General features: G+C 48.2%; 1 protein-coding gene across 5 annotated transcripts in view; it reads left to right on the top strand.

The window, feature by feature from the left end:
- LOC104678111 (immunoglobulin lambda-like polypeptide 1) overlaps positions 1–6,313 on the top strand; it is a 32,828-nt gene that overhangs the window by 14,734 nt on the left and 11,781 nt on the right. The window contains exons 2-3 of one of the 5 annotated variants that reach the window (XM_030914747.1): positions 1,426–1,606; positions 1,783–1,924. The exons of 1 other annotated variant lie outside the window; for it this stretch is intronic. The gene's annotated coding sequence lies outside the window, so the exon portion shown is untranslated. Of the gene's footprint in view, positions 1–1,425; positions 1,607–1,782; positions 1,925–5,009; positions 5,149–5,994; positions 6,039–6,313 lie in introns of those variants that run through there. 3 more of the 5 variants (XM_030914749.1, XM_030914750.1, XM_030914748.1) reach the window with 3 other exon arrangements.

Raw genomic sequence — 6,313 nt, 5'->3', positions numbered from 1 at the left:
AAACTTTTTTTTTTCTTTTAATTAGTCAGCATGGTGGTATGCACTTACAGTCCCAGCTGCTAGGGAGACTGAGTAGGGAGTATTGCTTGAGCCCAGGAGTTTGAGGCTGCAGTCAGGTGTGACTGTGCCACTGTGCTCCAGCCTAGTTAGTAGGGCAAGACCCCTTATCTCCAAAAAGTTTTTCATTAAAAAAAATTTTTTTTTTGAGATGAGGTTTCGCTCTTGTTGCCCAGGCTGGAGTGCAATGGCGAGATCTCGGCTCACTGCAACCTACACCTCCTGGTTTCAAGTGATTCTTCTGTGTCAACCTCCTGAGTAGCTAGGATTACAGGCATGTACCACCACATCTGGCTAATTTTGTATTGTTAGTAGAGACAGGGTTTCTCCATGTTGGTTAGACTGGTCTTGAACTCCTGACCATTAGGTGGTCCGCCTGCCTCGGCCTCCCAAAGTGCTAGGAGTATAGGCGTGAGCCACTGTGCCTGGTCAGAAGCCAACCTTTTACATATCTATGCAGATGTGTGTCACTATATGTTTTTCTACATCTGAATCTGTGTATCTCTCCTACTGGTTCTGCTTCTCTGGTTTGAACCCTAACACAACTATTTTTTTTTTTTTTTTTGAGCTGGGATCTTGCTCTGTCACCCAGGCTGGAGTGCAGCAGTTTGATCTCTGTGCATTGCAACCTCTGCCTCCTGGACACAACTGGTATTTTATAATCTGTTAGGAATTCAAATGTTTTTCAAAAGATCAAACTACATATTTAAATACATTTCAAATACAAACTTTTAAAATGATATGAAGCATTAAGTAAGATTCTACATTATTAGGCCAGGGATGGTGGTTTATGCCTATAATCCCAGCACTTGGGGAAGCCAAGGCGGGCAGATTGCTTGAGCTCAGGAGTTTGAGACCCCCCTGGGCAACATAGCAAGACCTTGTCTCCACAAGTATAGAAAAATGAGCTGGGCACGGTGGTGCGTGGCTGTAGTCCCAGCTGTTTGGGAGGCTGAGGTGGGATGATCACATGAGCCCAGGAATTTGAGGCTGCAGGGAAGCATGACTGAGCCATTGCACTCCAGCCTGGGTGACAGAGTGAGACCCTGTCCCACCCACCAAAAAAAGTTAACATCATTATATAATTGTACTCTAAATTATTAGCAAAATGAAAGAAAATTAAGTATTATTTAAAAATAGGCAAGGTGCGGTGGCTCATGCCTACAATTCCAGCACTCTGGGACGGTAAAGCAGGTGGATCACTTGAGGTCAGGAGTTTGATACCAGCCTGGCCGACATGTCATTCTTTTGTCTGGCTGGCAGGTCCCTGAGCCCCACGCTGCAGATTATGTGAGGGAGTGCCCGATAGCAGAGCCCCTCCTCATGCCCCGACCTGCCACCCACTCCCCGTATCTCATATGTCTGCAGTGGGTGAATGGGGTTGACACGCTAGAGCATGAAGGGGCTACCTCCCCTTTGAGACCAACAGCAGCAGCCTGTTCCAGGTGGGGACCCTGCCCTCCCAACTCTGCATCACTGTCACCATCAACAACATGCTTGCCCCCCACCCTGCCACCAGTGACCATCTGTACATGACCTTCAACTCCAGGTGAGTACCATCCTGCCTCCACTGTGCGCACCCGCTTTCCTGCCTCACCCTGTGGTCTTCCTGCCAGGGACAGGGTGGCCTTCACAGAGAGGAGGCCCTGGATCTGGGGAGGCAAGTGAGCTGAGGGCAAAAGACCCATGGCAAGGGCCCAGCGAACCACAGTCCTCCCGCCCTAGGTATCCCAAGGGTTACTTTGTCCAGAACACAGACTTTGACTTCTTCAACTATGCGGGACTGCAGAGCCTTTGCTTCTGTACATGACACCAACTACCTACATCAATGACATCACCGTCACCACCGGTGTGGAGTGAGACAGAGGTGAGAGTTTCTGGTAGCATCCTCCAACAGCGGGGCCCAGGGTGGCTCTGTTTGTTCCCTATTTGGAAAGCTCTCCCAGGAAAAAGGTTCTCCCAGCATCTCTAAACCTTCACAGGTTCCCATCCACCTACAAAGCTAAAATCCAGGCTGTCTGAGCAGGCACAGGCTCCCGAGATCACTCATGTGGTTGATCTCGCTTGGAGGAGAGGGGTCTGGCCTAACGTCACATAGCTCAGGGTGGCAGTCCTGTCCCTTCCCCATGGTGCTGCTCTCACTCTAGCTCCTGTTGCTACACATCGTGCTTAAGGAACAGGCAGCTTCGAGGGGCCTGGTGTGGTGGCTCACACCTGTCATCCCAGCTCTTTGTAAGGAGGACTTGGTAGGAGGATCACTTCAGGCCAAGAGTTCAAGACCAGCCTGGGTAACATAGTGAGACCATCAGCACAAAAAATTAAAAAATTCACCAGGCATGGTGATGTGTGCCAGTAGTCCCAGCTGCTGAGGCAGGAGAATCAGTTGAGCATGGGAGGTGAAGGGTGCAGTGAGCTGTGACCACGTCACTGCACTCTGATCTGGACAGCAGAGGGAGACCCTGTCTTTTTTGTTTGTTTTTGAGCTGGAGTCTCTGTGGGAGCCCAGACTGGAGGGCACTGGTGCACTCTTGGGCTCACTGCAACCTCCGCCTCCCAAGTTCAAGTGATTCTCCTGCCTCGGCCTCCCGAGTAGCAGGGATTACAGGCACCTTCCACCGTGTCCAGATAATTTTTGTGTTTTTTTTTTAAGTAGAGACGGGGTTTCACCATGTATGCCTGGTTGGTCTTGAACTCCTGACCTCAGTTGACTCACCTGCCTCGGCCTCCCAAAGTGCAAGGATTACAGGTGTGAGCTACCGTGCATGACTGGGATACCCTGGTTTTAAGGACAAAAAAAATTATTTATTTATTTATTTATTTTTAATATATCTTTTTCCTTTTGTGAGATGAGGGCTTACACTGTCAACCAGGCTGGATGGCAGTGGTACAATGATTGACAGCTGTTGTGGGGCCGCAGTTGTTAGTTTCAAAGAATTTAGGGTGGGTGTGGTGGCTAATGCCTGTCATCCCAGCACTTTGGGAGGCCACGGTGGGCGGATTGCTTGAGCTCAAAGGTTTGAGATCAGCCTGGGCAACATAGTGAGACCATGTTTCAAAAAGAATAAATAATGAAAATAAATAAAGAATTTAAATAAGAATCACACAGCAAAGGTGATGCAGCATAGAGCAATTTATTGTAAAGGGAAAAAATATTTTGCAAGTGAAGTGCAGAATAGCCTGGGCACAGTGACTGACACCTGTAATCCCAGCACTTTGGGAGGCTGAGGTGGGTGGATGACCTGAGGCCAGGAGTTCTAGACCAGCCTGGCCAATGTGGTGAAACCCCATCTCAAACTCTGTCTCCAAAAAAAAAAAAAGACAAGACACGACAGTGAGTGGCGGCAAACACCTGTAATCCCAGCTACTTGGGAGACTGAGGCAGGAGAATCATTTGAACCCGGGAGGCAGAGGTTGCAGTGAGCCAAGATCACCCCCACTGCACTGCTGGGCATGGTGGCAGTTGCCTGTAATCCCAGCAACTTGGGAGGCTGAGGCAGGAGAATAGCTTGAACTCAGTGGTCGGAGGTTGCAGTGAGCCAAGATGGAGTCACTGCACTCCAGCAATCCTGAGGAGACTTAAGAACTGAACATAGTATGGTCTCCTGGATGAGATCTTGGGACAGGAAAAGGACATTATGGGAAATAGTAAAGAAATCTAAATCAAGATGAACCTTAGTTAATCATAATGTATCAGTATTGGTTTACTCAGACTGAGAATGGTGGCTCTCATCCAGCACTTTGGGAGGCTAAGATGGGAAGATCTTGAGGTCAGGAGTGTGAGACTAGCATGGGCAACATAGTGAGACCACATCTCTCTAAATTTTTTTTTCTTTTAATTAGTCAGCATGGTGGTATGCACTTACAGTCCCAGCTGCTAGGGAGGCTGAGGAGGGAGAATTGCTTGAGCCCAGGAGTTTGAGGTTGCAGTCAGGTGTGACTGTGCCACTGTGCTCCAGCCTGGTCCAATTTTTCAATACAAAAAAAATTTTTTTTTTTCAGATGCGATTTCGCTCTTATTGCCCAGGCTGGTGTGCAATGGTGAGATCTCGGCTCACTGCAATCTCCGCCTCCTGGTTTCAAGTGATTCTTCTGTATCAGTCTCCCGAGTAGTTGGGATTACAAGCATGCCCCACCACGTCTGGCTAATTTTGTATTTTTAGTAGAGACAGCGTTTCTCCATGTTGGTCAGGCTGGTCTTGAACTCCCAACCTCAGGTGATCCGCCTGCCTTGGCCTCCCAAAGTGTTGTGATTATAGGCGTGAGCCACCGTTGGAGTTGGAGTCTTACTCTGTCACCTAGGCTGGAGTGCAGTAGTGTGATCTCTGTTGATTGCAACCTCTGCCTCCTGGGCACAACTAGTATTTTATAATCTGTTAGGAATTCAAATGTTTTTCAAAAGATCAAACTACTTATTTAAATACATTTCAAATACAAACTTTTAAAATCATATTATGAAATATTAAGTAATATTCTACATTATTAGGCCAGGGACGGTGGTTTATGCCTATAATCCCAGCACTTGGGGAAGCCAAGACGGGCAGATTGCTTGAGCTCAGGACTTTGACACCCCCCTGGGCAACATAGGAAGACCATGTCTCCACAAAAATAGAAAAATGAACTCAGCATGGTGGTGTGTGGCTGTAGTCCCAGCTGTTTGGGAGGCTGAGGTGGGAGGATCACTTGAGCTCAGGAATTTGAGGCTCCAGGGAAGCAAGATTGAGCCATTGCACTCCAGCGTGGGTGACAGAGTAAGACCCCGTTCCACCCCCCAAAAAAAGTTGACATCATTATATAATTGTACTCTAAATTATTAGCAAAATGAAAGAAAATTAAGTATTATTTAAAAAAAGCCTTCGCGGAGAGGAGGCCCTGCATCTGGGGAGGCAAGTGAGCTGAGGGCAAAAGACCCATGGCAAGGGCCCAGCGAACCGCAGTCCTCCCGCCCTAGGTATCCCAAGGGTTACTTTGTCCAGAACACAGACTTTGACTTCTTCAACTCCGTGGGACTGCAGCAGTCTGTGCTTCTGTACATGACACCAACTACCTACATTGATGACATCACCATCACCACCGGTGTGGAGCGAGTCAGTGGTGAGGGCTTCTGGTAGGATCCTCCCTCAGTGGGGCCCGGGATGGCTGTTTGTTCCCTATTTGGAAAGCTCTCCCAGGAAAAAGATTCTTCCAGCATCTCTAAACCTTCACAGGTTCCCATCCACCTACGAAGCTAAAATCCAGGCTCTCTGAGCAGGCATGGGCTCCCGAGATCACTCATGTGGTTGGTCTCGCTTGGAGAAGAGGGGTCTGGCCTAAGGTCACATAGCTCAGGGTGGCAGTCCTGTCCCTTCCCCACAGTGCTGCTCTCACTCTAGCTCCCATTGCTACACATCGTGCTCAAGGAACAGGCAGCTTCAAGGGGCCTGGTGCGGTGGCTCACGCCTGTCATCCCAGCTCTTTGTAAGGAGGATTTGGTAGGAGGATCACTTCAGGCCAAGAGTTCAAGATCAGCCTGGGCAACATAGCGAGACCATCAGCACAAAAAATTAAAAAATTCACCAGACATGGTGATGCGTGCTGGTATTCCCAGCTACTGAGCTAGGAGAATCAGTTGAGCCTAGGAGGTCAAGGGTGCAGTGAGCTGTGACCACGTCACTGCACTCTGGTCTGGGCAACAGAGGGAGACCCTGTCCTTTTTATTTGTATTTGTTTTTGAGCTGGAGTCTCACTCTGTAGGAGCCCAGACTGGAGGGCACTGGTGCACTCTTGGGCTCACTGCAACCTCCGCCTCCCAAGTTCAAGTGATTCTCCTGCCTTGGCCTCCCGAGTAGCAGGGATTACAGGTGCCTTCCACCGTGTCCAGCTAATTTTTTGTGTTTTTTTTTTTTTTTTTAGTAGAGATGGGGTTTCACCATGTATGCCTGGTTGGTCTTGAACTCCTGACCTCAGATGACTCACCTGCCTTGGCCTCCCAAAGTGCAAGTATTGTAAGTGTGAGCTACCGTGCATGACTGGGATACCCTATTTTTAAGAAAAAAAAAAAAAAAAAAAATATATATATATATATATATATGTGTGTGTGTGTGTGTGTGTGTGTGTGTGTGTGTGTTTATTTTTAATACATCTTTTTCCTTTTGTTAGATGAGGCCTTACACTGTCAACCAGGCTGGATTGTAGTGGTACAATGATTGACAGCTGTTATGGAGCTGCATGTGTCAGTTTCAAAGAATTTAGGTTGGGTGTGGTGGCTATTGCCCGTCAT

This window comes from Rhinopithecus roxellana, chromosome 13 (assembly GCF_007565055.1).
Source record: "Rhinopithecus roxellana isolate Shanxi Qingling chromosome 13, ASM756505v1, whole genome shotgun sequence".
NCBI classification, from domain to species: Eukaryota; Metazoa; Chordata; class Mammalia; order Primates; family Cercopithecidae; genus Rhinopithecus; species Rhinopithecus roxellana.
The sequence above is the reverse complement of the archived record's forward strand: the minus strand, read 5'-3'. Positions and strand labels throughout refer to the sequence as shown.